Source organism: Eubalaena glacialis, chromosome 19 (genome assembly GCF_028564815.1).
Source record: "Eubalaena glacialis isolate mEubGla1 chromosome 19, mEubGla1.1.hap2.+ XY, whole genome shotgun sequence".
Classification (NCBI taxonomy): Eukaryota; Metazoa; Chordata; class Mammalia; order Artiodactyla; family Balaenidae; genus Eubalaena; species Eubalaena glacialis.
The window spans coordinates 10,811,910-10,827,678 of NC_083734.1; the positions used below are offsets into that span (position 1 = coordinate 10,811,910).

Consider the following 15,769-nt stretch of genomic DNA (forward strand, 5'->3'; position numbering starts at 1 on the left):
CAGGCCCTGCCCTCCGGAGGTGATTTAGTCCGTCCAGGGTGGGGCCCTGGTATGTGTGTTTTCCCAGGTGATCTGATGCAGATTGCCTTTGAGAACTACTGGACCAGGTAATCCTTAAGGTCCCCCAGATCCAAGAGTCCCCTCCTCCTTTCTTTCCTCTCTTCCTTCCGAAATATCTTTGCGTGCCTGCTGTGTGGGGTGGTCTGTTTGTTCTCAACACTGACTTAAACACATGAATGGATCAGATGTGTGCTTTGCAGTGTAGTATATGTAAGGAAAGGTGCACTTTTGTGTGTGAAGTCGGGCAAAGGGGGAGTTGAGAGAAACAATACTGGGGGAGGGGTCGGTCAGGGTGGGATAACTGAGTGTGGTGTCTCCCAGCTGGTCTGGGAAACACAAGCACCTACTGTGGAGAGAGCTCAGGGTGGGGCGAAGTTGGGGTGTGGACGTGGGGCTGGGCATCCAGGAAGAACACAAAACAAAGGGAAGGTTCAGGAAAAGGTCTGAAGGACCATTTGAAGTATGAACTTCAGTATATGTGCGTGCACTCCTTAGACTTTCCTGAGTCTGTTAGTGCCGAGGGAAGAGCAGGCAGACCAAGTGAGGAGTGACCTGGGAAGAGGGCATTTTTACTTGGTCTTTGAAGATAGGGAGGGACCTGGTATAGTGAGGCCTTCCCCATCATCACTCACCCCCCAAAAGCATAGACGTTGGAGACAGATGTGAATCCTAATCCCAGATCTGTCACCTACTGTGTGACCCCTGGCAAGGTCATAACTACCCCCATGCCTCATTTTTGCCATTCGTCAAATGAGGGTAACAAGACCCACCTAATAGGGCTGTTTCAAGGGTTAAATAAAAGTGTAAGTAAAGTGCTTAGCTTGGTAACTGCTCATTAGATAGGTGGTAGCCACATGATTTCTCTTGTGAAAGTGCCCAGAAAGGGTGTCTCTTATGAAAGTTACCAGAAAGGTTCTGGTAACATTCCTCTCCTCCTTCACATTTTATTTGGGAAAGAGAAAACCACCCAGTGTATTGAGTGCAATCTTAACGGCTGTGGGTGGGTGAGTCACTAAGTCCCCAGGTGTGGGCCTGGCTTCCCCTTCCCTACCCTAGAGTTTTCTACCATCTTCCAGCTTCATTGGAAGAAAGAGCAACTTCAAAATCTAGTATCTGAACTTGAAACTCCTGTTTGTCCTGCCCCCTGAGTCAGGAATTCCAGCAGTGGCTGAGCGGTCCCTCTGGCCCTGCATGCCCTTTTGTGTAAAAGCTCTGGGCCCACCCAGAGGAAGCAGTCAGCCAGAGGGGGGAAACCTGCACCTCACCCTTGGGGACATTCTGATGGGGATACATGGCTTTGTTCAGATGTGAGACACAGGACTTTCGCACAAAAATGTGCAAAGTGCTTTATGGAAAGGCACAGATTCAGGCGGGGCGCCTAGCCACTAGGATCCTCACCGGCCTTGCCTGGAGACTAAAGGCTCTTTCTGCTTCAGGGCCTTGGGCCTTCCCCACCCCTGACCTTTGCTCGGTTAACTCCGACTTGTCTTTTTGGTCTCAGAATAAATATCACTTCCCCAGCAGCCCTTTACTGCCCCCCCCCAACCCCTATCATGACCTCCCTTTAATCTTTCTAATAGTGCCCTGTACTTTTTCTTATAGCCTATCACAGTTGAGTTTATGTAGTTGTGTAATTGCATCTTTAATGTCTGCTTCCTGTAAGCTCCACGAAGGAGGGGTCCATTTCTGTTTTGTTCATTGCCACATTCTAGTATCTGTCAGGCACTTGATGTTTGTTGAATGAATGCATGAACTGGTCACAGGGCCCTAAAGTTGGCATGAATGCAGCCAGGGAAGGTTTCTTAGAAAAAAAGAGGCAAGATGGGCCTGGTAAAAAGTTGTGTGAGCATGTTTGCTCCATCCTGCTGGTCAGGAAATTCCTCCTTGTGTCTCATCTATATCCTTTGGGCTGTAATTTATTCTGAGTTGGTCCTTGGTGGGGCCGGCGAGTATGTGGCCTCCACCCTTTGGAGAGTAACCGTTTCTAAGTCTGTGATGCAGATGACTAGTCCTTCCTCCCCCTCCCCCTGGGCCCCACCCTCCACCTGCTCTTCTCCCCACTGACTCAGCTTTGCTCCCTCCACCCTTCCTTCCAAGGTGTCTTTTCATAGTCCCCTGTCAGAGCCTGCCTTCCTAAGTCCTCTCTCATGGTATCTGGTTGGTCTCCCATCTGGAATTAGATAGAAGCCACACAGGGGTTAGACAAGTCACAGGCTTTCTCGGTCATGAAGCCTCTCCAGCCTCTTGCCTCGCATCTGGGGACACCTGACTCCCACAGGAGGCTGTTGGCAATGAGGTATAATGGTTTGTTTGTGCTGCAGTGGAAAACCAGCAGTGAGAAGCCTTATTATTACCCAGCCCCTGATTACTGTTGTCCTCCTCCGTGAGCTTGGTGTCTGCCAGCCTGAACGGGCTTGACATCTCCCCCTTCCAGCCGCCTGCTTCCGCGCTCTGCCCTTTCTCTCCCGAGCATCTGCTTCCCAGGGACCACCCCTCCCCCCACCCCCTTCAGCCCTACCTCCAAGGCCATCGTTCTTTTTTTTCTCCCTTCTCTCTCACCTGCCCTCCTCACAATTCTACTTTTTTATCTTGTTTCTTTTCTCCTGAGCTGCCACTTTTCACTCTAAATCCCAGTAACACCAACAGTCTTCGTAAATCACCTTTTGACAGTGTTTTTCTTGCTCTATGGGAGGCAAGTCTCTTCATAATGACTGTGCAAATTTGTAGCACTTTGTGGATATCAAAATGTTTTTACATCCGTGAACTCTTGTGGGATGGGGTTGGGTAGGTAAGGAAAAGAGGCTCTGGGAGCTTAAGTGACTTGCTGATTTGCCTCCATTACATGAAAGAATCAGAACCAGTGCCCAGGCCTTCTGATTCCTAGTGAGGTATAAACCCTAACCATTCCCTATCATTCTATATTACTAGACTCCTGGCTGCCTTTCTGCTTCAGCTAAGAAAATATTTCCCCGAGTTATCCTCTTATACTTTTGAACCTTCTTTTAAGTTGTCTTAAAATGCGTCTTTCTTCTGCCCTTCACCTAACCCAGCCTCTGCCCACTTCTTTCTCCTTTCCAAAATGCTTCGCTCTTTTCTCCTTCAGGAACCTTCGCCTTTACCTCTTCTTGTCCTGTTGCCTCCTGCGGTGTTTGGGTCCTTATTAATGTTTTCATTTGGGTTTAGCCAGCTATATAGGAGTTTGTGCCTTAAGAAAGTCCGCTTTCTAGTAATACATGTTTACCAAGTATATAAATTAGGGAGCGCTGACTCACATAACAAAAGAGGATTCACTTTTAGTAGCTGCCCTAGTACATTGCTTTTAAGTGAATATTTATGGATTATTTTGGAAAAATGGAGATAAACCCAAAACCTAGTGTTAGAAACCATTGCAGGAGGGAAAGGGGATGGTTCTTCTGGATAACACCAACTTGCTTTTGTTTCTATATTTATTCATTCAACAGAAGGGTATTGAATGTGGCCTTGACCTCTAAGGCTTAGTCTTGCAGAAGACGGACAATTAAAGAATCAATCACAAAAATGTAATTGGTGCCATGAAAGGGGCCGTACAGAGTACTGTGGGAGCAGGATAGTCAGGGAAACTTCCTGGAGGAGGTGATGTCTGTGTTGAGGTCTGGAAGGATGGGCATGGGGCATGCAGGTAAAGGGGAGGGGAGAGATGCCCTTGGAAGGGTGGACAGCCTGTACGAAGACCCAGAGGTGAGAAGGGGCAAGGGGTATTAGAAGAACCGAGAGAAATCCAGTAGAGTGCATTCCTGCTCCTCTGCCTCCTCCCCACACCAGCAAGAAACAAATGACCTCAGAATGAGAACGGGCAGGGCTCCAGATTAACCATCCCTGGGATCATCAACTGTAAGGCAGTCAGATCTGAGCTTAAGGAAGAACCTCTTTGGCCCACAGAAGGCAAATGGAATCCAGTGGACAAAGCTCTGGGGTGTGTGTGCCATGCCTCCTTGGATTTGCCATCAGAAGACTAACCAGGTTCTACTTTGAAAACACTTAACGTCTTGGAGCCTTGGTTTTCTCATCTGTGAAATGGGGTAATAATTCCTGCCTGGCTTCCCTACAGGTCAGAGGCACAAATGAGATAATGACTGTGAAAGCACCTGTAGATTGTGGAGAGCTAGGTGATTGGCTGATGGCAGCAGTGGCAGCAGCTGGGAGGTGGTGAACTTGATTCTCCTGGTTACAGAGACTGATTCTTGTGGCAGAGCCAAGGTCAAACTCTGATAGCTTGTAACATTTTAAACGCAAAGGCCTTAAAAAGTTGAGACTTGAGAAGTGAGTATTAGAGAGGTAAAGGGAAGATACCACCTCAGCTGCCTAGAAGACTTTGCAAGATCTTCCGGCTCTGGGCAGGGGGATGGCTAGAATGACCTCCAGCAGTCTTCAGACCTGAGGCTGGGGGTTGTCCCCACAGGCCTGCAGTTCTCTGTTTTCCCTTAGGTTCTGGAGGCAGGCGAAACCTCAGAAGCAGGCTGTTTATCTTTTAGGTTTTTTGGTTTATTTTTAAATTTCTGACTGCAATGGTAATTTTTTCCCTTTCCCTTTCCCCACTTCTCCAGCTCAGCATCAGAAAGAGACCATCTGTCCCCTGCCTTGCTTGCGGCCATTTTAGAACCAGCACAAGGCTGCTTGAATTCTGGGCCCTTCTCCTCCCCTCTCTCCCCTACTGCCTGACTTTCTCTCCTCTGCTTCTTCGTCTAGCTCCCTGCTACCCGCCTCCTGTGGGCCTCTCCATCCATGAAGACCTCTGGTCTGGATAAAGCCCCCAGCCCAGGGCCTGTGTCTGGGGCAGCCGTGTCTGTGGGGATCCTGGGCATTGAGGTGTGGAGGGGAACTGCTCCCAGCCCGGCTCAGGCAGGGCTCCTGTCTGCTCTTACTGGTTTCTGATCAGCATGGTATTTGTGTCTATGTGTGTGTCGGGTCTGGACTTGCTTCTGCCTCTGCATGTATCTGTGTGTGTGTGTGTGTGTTCGTTCATGTTCGTGTGTATGTCCTTCTGGCGTAGAGACCCAGGAGGAGTGACTTAAAAACTACCCTTCTGCCAGCACATAAATATCTCTCCTGGTTTCTTTCCCGCCCCTCTACTCCCAGGGCATACTTGATTTCCTCCCCTCCTGCACTCCTTTCCCGTAAAAATACTTCAAATCTGCCGATAAACAGAGGACTAGTACTTCACAGTGTGGAACCAGAATAAAAGGATGCAATTCAGTTCCGCAGTGTGAGGGGTAGGCTTATCCAGAGCAGAGTGGAGTGTCAGTTTTAGAGAGTAATGAAAGCTGGAAAAGGAGTTTCTTGAAGGCCGTCCAGTTTATTACTGGACGTTGTGGACACTGGGGAATTGAGGAGGTTTTTAACCTCCCTTTTGAGCTCTCTTCCGTCCAGTTTGTTGGCTCAGTGAGGAGGTGCCATGACGATCCTTCTGCCGGCTTCCTTTTTCCCACGGGAGTATTTGTCTTTATGCTTTGGCCTTGGGCCCGCTTTCCATACTGAGCCCTTGGGGTAGGAATGGGGGTAACACGACACACTCCCTGGGTTGGCAGAGGGTAGATGGAGGCCGACTCAGGCCTCGGAGGGCCACCTTCTGTTGACAGAGGCAGGCGTCAGGACCCCTTGGGTCCTTGGGGCTGTGTCTGCTTTCTCTGCTTGGGGATGAAGGAAGAGGTGACCTGATGAAACTTTTCCTGCCGCTTCCCTACCCCCAGCCCACACATTTGTTCCCATTTGCCTCCTCTTAACCCACGTTCTTTCTCGCAAACACACACCCTCCCATATTTCTTCTCCTGTGCATACATATACGCACATCCTTTATATAGCTGCTCACAGCTAACTGAAGGGCATCCAGTGTCCACTCTCCACCAGAACACCCGCCCCTGCCCCCCCCCCACCATCTCTGCCAGCACTGAGTGTGCCTGCATCTCTGTGGGATTCGAGCTGCTGGGGAAACCTGTCTGCCGTTTTCTGGTGGCGGCTCTGATAGAAGGGGTTTAGGGTTAGTGATCTCGTTGGTAGTGGGACTAAGGGATGGGGTTTAAAGCTGCATTTGTATGGCAGTCAGTGTTTTAGTGCTTAGATGGTTGGTGTTTGGGGGGTGGTTTTGAGGCCGCTGATGAGCTTCTAGCAGATTGAAGGTCCCCCTCCCCCAGGCTGTGCCTTGGTACCAGCCCTGCCTTTGCCCCCCCTCTTCCTCTTTGTGTGGGCCTGCTGGGTCACAGGAAGAGCTCAGGAAAACAGGCCTATTGTTTTCCTCAGGGGGGGAGGGTGGGAGGGCCTCTCAACCCAGCCTAGTCTCAGTACTAGATAAATAGAGGCTCCACAGGCTCTGGCAGCCCCGTTCTTCCAGGCAAGAGGGTGGTTTGGCTCCGGACTCCATCCTGCCAGCTCTCTTTGGTTCCCTCTGTGGACCGCAAGTTCCCATTCTCTTTCCCTAGTGGCCCTGCGGTTCTTTTTCCCGTCCCCCATCTGTATCACAGGTTTCTCTGAGTCTGTGGTCCTCTGTGGAGTCCTGGTGTGCTCGGCAATAGGGGGAGGTGGGGCTGTGGCCCCCCTCCCCAGCACTTGTCCTCCTATCCCCCCGACCCTGGCACTGGCACCCGCCTCCTGGCAGTGCTCCCCCATTTGGGGTAGGATGGCACCTTGCCCGGGTTAGGGAACCACACTGGTTTCAGTAGGAGGACCTGCCAGGGCATATACCAGTGAATAGTCACTGCTGGGCCTGAAGCACTGGAGAGACCAGACCTTCCCTTGTCTCTTTCCCAAGGATTCTCAGCCCTTCCCAAGCTTTAGAGTTGTAGGTCTTTCTAGTTCTTTCTACCATTCCAGCAGCCTCCTAGAATCTCCTGGAATTCTTAATGGATGGGGCCTTCCAGCTCAGAAATCCTGTAACTTTAAGACTCATGGGTCAGCAAAAAAAGCGGGGGACAGATTTTCCTATCCGACCTGCTTCTCCTACAGTTGCCTCACAAGCAATCTTACCCCTGATGTTTTAGCATATGTAACTCTTCTCCACATGTTAATTCTCTGTGTTAGTGTCTGATTTATAAGCTCCTAGAAGGTAGACCCAAGGTTTAAGAAGGCAGTCTTTGGCAGGCAGTTTAAAAAGATGCTGCAAATATTGATAATAACAGTTTGCACTTGTTAAATACTTCAAAAACCCCTGTACCCCTCAGGGGATTTCATCTGTGTGCAGAGCAGACACAGCACACACGTCTCTCCCCACTTGGAGGTGGACGATCTGAAGCAGCACAGGGGGACGCATGTGGTTAGAAGAGGTGTTATCGGTGGATCAGCCCTGGGACTGAGGGTCTGATCTGCCAGCTCTGGACCACTTCAAGAAATGTGACCCCAGGACTTCCCTGGTGGTGCAGTGGTTAAGAATCCACCTGCCAATGCAGGGGACATGGGTTCGAGCCCTGGCCCGGGAAGATCCCACATGCCGCGGAGCAACTAAGCCCGTGCACCACAACTACTGAGCCTGCGCTCTAGAGTCCGCGAGTCACAACTACTGAGCCTGTGTGCCACAACTGCTGAGCCCACGCACCGTAACTACTGAAGCCCGCACACCTAGAGCCCATGCTCCGCAACAGGAGAAGCCACCGCAATGAGAAGCCTGCGCACTGCAACGAAGAGTAACCCCTGCTCGCCACAACTAGAGAAAGCCCGCACCCAGCAACGAAGACCCAATGCAGCCATAAATAAATAGATAGATAGATAGATAGATAGATAGACAGATAGATAGAAATGTGACCCCAAACGAAGGCCCAACGCAGCCATAAATGAATGAATGAATGAATGAAAGAACTGACCCCAAACCTGAGGGGCTGGCCTCCTTTTGCCCCTTCTGTCACTCACCCCTTCATCCTGATTCCACCGTGACCCCAGACTGCTCCTGTACATTTCTAGGTACCCACGAACTAATTGTGAGGGAGCAGTTGGGGTTTTCTCCTTCTCTCCTTTCCGTGTCCTGCAGCCGTGGCTCACGGCTCCCCGTCCTTGAGCTTCAGTTATTATTTTCCCCACTGCCACCCCATCCCAGCCAGTCCTCAAACATTGATGCATAAACTCTTTCACGTTTTTCTCTTGGGAAATAGTCACAGCGTTCCTTTTTCACCTAATCTCAGTCAGTACTACTGCATTAAAATGATTTCTTGGTTTCCAGAGAAGGAAAAGGAGAATGCCAGTTGGTGCTGACCAGGGTCAGAGTAACTGCCTTGCTGTCTGTCGGAGCTCTGTTCGCCATCTCCCCCTTGTGCTTTCTCCAGATACGAGCTGGTGGGGGGATCCAGGGAGCCCCTTGGGGGTCTGCAGAGCAAGGAAGGAAGAGCCCAAGGCCAGTTTGTGCCCAGTTCTCTCCTGGCTAGTCCTGGTGAGCAGAGCCCACGACGAAGGTGCAGGTCGGCGCCTTGGGATGGATCAAGGCTCTGTGCCCAGTCCTTTTGTTTGGCTGACTTTTATCAAGCACATAGCATGTCAGATGCTGGGGAGATTCTGAAGCGCAAGGCAGTGCCTTTCAGGAAGTCTTCGGGCTACAGCTGGGGAGACTAACTCACTCGAAATCATTAAAGGGGGACTTAGAGGAGAAGAGTCTGAAGGGACAACCCATTCCGTCTGCCCCCTTGCCCCGCCTCCGGCTGCGTGTCTCCTCTTTACCCACCCAGCTTGGCACCTCTTCTCTCCCTCCAGCCCCTCCAGCTCTTTTCTTTATCCTCCACTTCTTGCAGAACGCTTTCCTTGACCAAACCCACCTCTACCTTGCTGTGCTGGCATTTAAAGGTTAAATCAACAAGCATCTGAGCACCTCACAGGTACTTAGAAATGCACCTGGTGCTGTAAGGAAAACAGGAATAGGCGCCAGGCGATTCGAGAGTTGTGCGAGGGCAGCATCCTGCATGAGCTGCATGTCACTGCATGTGTGCACGTGCGTGTCAGGATGAAATGCGCGTGTGGAACGCGGTCCTTTGTATTGCACCTGGAGGCACATCTACCCGGAGAGTTATTGCAGATTACATCACTGCTGTCTCTTCATACCTGAACACGTACAATTATAAATCGTAAATGACATCATATGACATAAAGCCCGGTGCCATGTAACATCTCTCTGGCAGTTTTTGACCTGGATGAGGGGGTCTGTCAGGTGGCTCAGAGCCCCAGTCTTCAGTAATTGATTCCAACACTTCTATGCTGCCTTCCGCAACGTCTCCACCAACTGAAGGCTTTATAGAGTTTTAATGTATAAAATATATGGAGGATAAGAAATGCTTAGTAACATAAACCCTAGTGAGTGAAAGAAAGTAGCCACAGACTGTCACCCACATGCTCACAATGCAACAAAAGTGATTTTGCGTATGATACAGATTCCAAGCTGCCCAGGTAATATAATAAAACATTTGGGCACCCATATCAGTGCAAGTCTGCAGAGCTCTCATACCAGATGGTATCCAGGTATCACCTGAGCATGGTTCCTGCCCTGAAAGAGCTTCTCTTCTACTTGGGGAGATGAGACATAATCATGAGAAAAGTTAAATAGTGATGTTGCGATCTGGCTTGTTCGGTTGCAGGGAACCTGCTCGAGTGAGGTTGAATAAAGGGATAGTTAGAGCAGAGACTCTGGAGCCAGGCTACACGCATTCAAATCCTGGCTCTGCCGCTTAATTAGCTGTTGGGCAAGTTACTTACCTTCACTGAGCCTCAGTTCACTCGTGTGTAAAATGAGAATCATAATAGTATCAATGTCGTGGAGTTTTGTGGGGTTAAATTCAGTGGTATGTGTAAAGCTCTTAGAACAGCGCTGGCTCTCACTGTTGATTTTTATTTACTTCAAGGTCCAGAATCTCACCGCAGTCCGAGCACATGAACTGCATGCAGCATACATAGCCAGTTCCTTGGAGATGGAAATGTAGGGTGGAGCTGGGTCGTGGTAGCATCAGGGCACAGGGAGAACCAGTCAGGTCTCCCCGCCACTTCCCTCTCCCTCCATTCTGCTCACAAACAGCCTCTGCTTTCCTTTACTGAGATAAGAGTGGCCTCTGCAGCCCTGACTCTCCAGGTACCTACCTGGCATCTTCCCTCTGGGTTTTAGTTGGAATGGCTGAGAGGGAAATTTGCCCTCGTTCGTTTCTTCTCTTGGTCTTGGACTGGCTACCTTTGGACCAGGAGCCCATCTCTTGGACTCATGAGCTATGACTAGGGCAAGGAAGGGATCAAATGATTGAAAACGTGGTCCCTTAGGCAACAGGAGCTTTGATCAGGGCAAAGCAGGCCTGGGAGTCAACTTTTGAGGTCAAACCTTGGCTCCATCACTTCCTGGCTGTGTGTAATCCTGGGCATGTCATTTAATTGCTCTAAAATTCCTTCCCTGTGAAATAAATATGCCAATAACACCTACCTTAGAGTTTGCTATGAGATTATACTTCTAAAGTGCTCAGCAGTACCAGGACCAAAGAAAATGCTCAAAAACTATTAGCTGTTTAATTATTAGAGGGATATGGGAAGGGTGGGCAATGAAAGAGATCTGTGAGACAGAAAATGTGGGAGATCTCATGAGGTAGTCAAGATAAGGGCCACAGGGATGGGACAGATAATAGCATTCATTGCTCAGAGGGTCCTGGGAAGGCTTTTAGACCCCAGCTTAAATATGTCGTCCTTAGTAGAGCCTTTCCCTGATTCCCCAGACTTGGTCAAGTTTGTTCTCTTAGCACCCTGTGCTTCTCCGTGGCACATGAGCGGTACCACAGTTATAATTAAAGAATTGTAGAGTTGTTTAGTGTCTGTCTCCCCCATCAGAACGGAAACACCCTTACGGCAGGGACTGCCCCATTTTACTCATTGCTGTATTCCAGAGCCTAACACAACTCCTGGCACACAGTAAGGAAGTAATACATAGTCATCCGGTTGGCAGCTTCGTGGAGTGTGGACTTGAGCATTTAGAATCATAGAGTTAGAACTGGAAAGTTTTCTTGTTGAAAGGGAACCCAGAGAGGTTAAGTGACTTGCCCCCAGACACACAGCCTGTTAGCAGCAGAGCCAAGAATAGAAACCAGGTTGCCTAATTCTATATCATATACACGGTTATATTTTATCATTGTCTGTGTTTGTCTCAGGACTTTTTCACATGTGTTATTAGACCAGAAGCACTTTGGGGGGCTCCCTTTCATGTTAGTAGGGTAGCTTTCTTAGAATGGAAATTGTCACTAATCAACAATAATTTACTGAGCATTATGAGAGGGGCTTTGGGATTATTATTTTTAATAACAGCTCTATTGATATATAATTCACATAGCACAAAATTCACCCTTTTAAAGTATTTTAAAGTGGTTTTTAGTGTATTCACAGACTTGCTATCACCACTATCTAATTTCAGAACATTTTCATCAGCCCCAAATAAAACCCAGTACCCATTAGCAGTCACTACAATTCCTGCCTCTTCCCAGCCCCTGGAAACCACTGATCAATCTACTTTCTGTCTCTATGGATTTGCCTATTATAGACATTTCACATAAATGGAGCCTTACAATATGTGGGTTTTTTTTTTTTAACTGTCTTCTTTCATTTAGCATAATGTTTTCAAGGTTCATCCATGCCATAGCATGTATCATTATTTCATACCTTTTTATTGCCTAATAATATTCCATTATTGGAATATCATATTACTGGAATATCTGTAAATGGATATATCACATCCATTCATCAGTTGATGGACATTGGATTGTTTCTACTTTTGGGCTGTTATGAATAAAGCTGCTGTGAACATTTTATGTACAGATTTTTGTGTGTTCATATGTTTTCAGTTATCTTGGGTATCTACCTAGGAGTAGAATTGCTGGGTCATGTGATAACTCTCTGTTTTACATCTTGAGGAACTGCTAAACTGTTTTCCAAAGTGACTACACAATTTTACATTCCCACCAGCAATGTATGAGGGTTCCAAGTTCTCCAGATCCCCGTCAGTGCTTGTTATTATCCGTCATTGTGATTATAGCTACCTTCGTGGGTGTGCAGTGGTGTCTTGTGGTTTTGGTTCGCATTTCCCTAGTGACTCATGTAGAACATCTTTTCATGTGCTTATTGGCCCCTGTATATCTTCTTTGGAGAAATGTCTATCCAGATCCTTTGCCCATTTTTAAGTTGGGTTATTTCTCTTTTTTATTGTTGAGTTATTTTATTCTTGAGTTTCTTTTAGTATTCTGGATACAAGTCCCTTATCAGATATGTCTTTTATCTAGACACAAGTCCCTTATCGCTGATATATAATTTGCAAATGTTTTCTCCTATTCTGTGGGTTGTCTTTTCACTTTCTTGATGCTATTCTTTGAAACACAAAGGTTTTAGATTTTGATGAAGTCCAGTTCACCTTTTTGTTGTTGTTGTTACTTGTGCTTTTGGTGTCATATGTAAGAAACCATTCCCTGATCCAAGATTACGAAGATTTACTCCTGTGTTTTCTTTTGTTTTTTTTTTATTGTTTTAGCTCTTACCTTTTTAGGTGATCCATTTTGGGTTAATTTTTTGTGTATGGTATGAGATACGGGTCCAAATTCATTCTTTTAAATATGGATATCCAGTTGTCCCAGCACCATTTGTTGAAAAGACTATTGAATGGTCTTGGTACTCTTTTTTTTTTTTTTTTTTTAATAAATTTATTTTATTTCGTTTTGGCTGCGTTGGGTCTTCGTTGCTGTGTGCGGGCTTTCTCTAGTTGCGGCAGGCATGGGCTACTCTTCGTTGCAGTGCAAAGGCTTCTCATTGCGGTGGCTTCTCTTGTTGTGGAGCACGGGCTCTAGGCGCGTGGGCTTCAGTAGTTGTGGCACGAGGGCTCGGTAGTTGAGGCTCGCGGGCTCTAGAGCACAGGCTCAGTAGTTGTGGCGCACGGGCTTAGCTGCTTTGCGGCATGTGGGATCTTCCTGGACCAGGGCTCAAACCCGTGTCCCCTGCACTGGCAGGCGGATTCTTAACCACTGTGCCACCAGGGAAGTCCCAGTCTCGGTACTCTTGTTGAAAGTCAATTGGCCACAAATTTAAGAGTTTATTTTTGGATTCTCAATTCCAGTCCATTGATCTATATGTCTATCATTATGCCAGTTATCACGGTATCTATTTTTGTTTTTTCACGCTGTCTTGATTTCTGTAGCTTTATAGTAAGTTTTTAAGTTGAGAATTGTGAGTCCTTTAACTTCATTCTTCCTTTTCAAGATTTCTTGTCTCTTTTGGATCCCTTGCATTTCCATATGATTTTTAGGATAAGCTTGTCAATTTCTGCAAAACAAAAAAACAAAAAACAGCTGGGATTTTGATAGAAGTGCACTGAATGTGTAGATCTTAACAATACTAAGTCTTCTGATCCATAAATACGGGATAGCTTTCCATTTACTTAGGGCTTCTTTAATTTCTTTGAACAGTGTTTTCATAGTTTTCAGTGTACATGTTTCATACTTCTTTGGTTCGATTTATTCTTTTTGATGCTATTGTAAATAAATGGAATTGTTTTCTTAATTTCCTTTTTGGATCATTCATTGTAGTATATAGAAATAGAATTGGTTTTCATATATTGATCCTGCATCCTGCAACCTTGCTGAACTCGTTGATCAGTCTAATGGATGAGATTAATATGTGAAATTGAGGTTGAAATTCATGGGTTGGATAGCTTGTGGTGGGCTAGAGTGGGTAGAGAAGATTTCTTGAAAAAAAAAAAAAACCCAAAAAACAAACAAACAAACAAAAACCTTGGGATTTGGCTTGGCTGACAAGAGAGGTCATTTTTAGGGAGGGTTGGCCACATGAACATAGAAAAAAAGGGGCATGAGCTGAGTCAGTGCAGACGGAGCTGCTGCAGAGCTGTTGTAGGTGAGAGCGGTAGCACTCCACCACTGTGACTCCACTCAGATCTCTGCTGCTCGCCGGCAGTCCTGTACCTTCCATTCACCTGTTATTAACTCCCTAGAGCAGCTCAGTCTCTCCGAATGGGTCCATTGACCCTCTGCATTGGAATCACCCAGGGGATCTGTTAAACATACAGATTCCTGCTCCTCACCCCAGACCTATGGTGCTAAATCAGAATCTCTGGAGTAGGATCCTAGGATTCTTTTTTTTTTTTTTTTTTTTTTAATTATTTATTTATTTATTTTTGGCTGTGTTGGGTCTTCGTTTCTGTGCGAGGGCTTTCTCTAGTTGCGGCAAGCGGCGGCCACTCTTCATCGCGGCGCGCGGGCCTCTCACTATCGCGGCCTCTCGTTGCGGAGCACAGGCTCCAGACGCGCAGGCTCAGTAGTTGTGGCTCACGGGCCTAGTTGCTCCGCGGCATGTGGGATCTTCCCAGACCAGGGCTCGAACCCGTGTCCCCTGCATTGGCAGGCAGATTCTCAACCACTGCGCCACCAGGGAAGCCCCCTAGGATTCTTACATATCCTAAAGCACCCTGTGTAGCATCTATTCCAAGCTTTTCCACCTCATTCCTCAAGCCCCACACTCCTACTTGGCAGATGATCTTCCCTCCGACATAATCATTTAAGTCAAGGTCATTGGGTATTCATGGAGCTCCCCCATCTTCCTTCCTCTTTACCCTCAACAGACCAGTGTCTCTTCACGTCTCATCTCTTCCGGTCCTTCTCTCTCCCTCCTTCATTAGTTACCCGCACCCTTGTCCCCATCCCTTTCCACCTCCCAGCAGCTGGCTGGACAAGAACCGGGCTGCTGAGAACAAAGAGTCTGGGCACCAAGGGAAGGAGCCGGAGAAGGCCGACAGTAGCATCGTGACAGAGCTGTGCCTGTGTGCGGAGGCGACCAGGACCGCCTGGGGGCTTCCCAGCAGCACAGCACCTCCCTCTGGGGGTGCCTCTTCTAGATCATCATCGAAGAGGGTGGCCAGGCACACAGACAGGCAGATATTCGAAGGGCCCACATTTAAAGCCAGATCAATGCATAAATCGTATTTGAACTGTGGTATTACTCATTTCTGGGCATTCTGAATCCTTGGCTATGTGTGTCAGGGAGAAATAGGCACTGTTGTATTTGATCATTGCTGTAATCCAGTGGAAGATACAGTTTACATACTAATACATACATACATACGCACACATGTATATCATTTAAAAAATCAATTCGTCAGGCATCATCAGTCTCCTCTCTTTTTGTCTTCTTCCCTTCCCTATTTTATGAACATTTTATGTACAGATTTTTGTGTGTTCATATGTTTTCAATTATCTTGGGTATCTACCTAGGAGTAGAATTGCTGGGTCATGTGATAACTCTTAAGCATGAGAGATCTTCCCTATTTTGCAAACCCTTGTGTCTGACCCTGCTGCCTCCTCTGCTTTTCCCCCTTCCTCTCAAAGTCAGACTTCTCCAGAGAGGGTGCTGCACCCCGAGCCTTCACTTCCTCATCACCCCGCCTCCCCCAGCCCCCGCTGTCTGCCTTCTGCTCTTACAGCTGCAGTTTCCACAGGGATGCCCAGCGGCTCCCCCGGTGCTAAGGCCAGTGGCATTTCTCTCAGTCCTCTTTGACCGCCTCCCCTCTGGTGTCTGTTCTGTTCGCCGGTGTGCAGCACGTGGCCCTTCCTCCAAGAGGCTGGCCTTGGCCCTTCTAGTCCTCTTTCCCTGTGCACTCACCCTGGACACCATGTCTCACACTCACAAACGTCCTCTAAATCTTTACCTCCAGACCCTTGTTTCTAGCTGCCTGTTAGACATTTACTTC

General features: G+C 47.7%; 1 protein-coding gene across 8 annotated transcripts in view; it reads left to right on the plus strand.

Annotated features, from left to right (window-relative positions):
* The window catches only part of MINK1 (misshapen like kinase 1), a 50,315-nt gene that overhangs the window by 13,828 nt on the left and 20,718 nt on the right, over positions 1-15,769 (plus strand). The gene's annotated exons all lie outside the window — the stretch shown is intronic.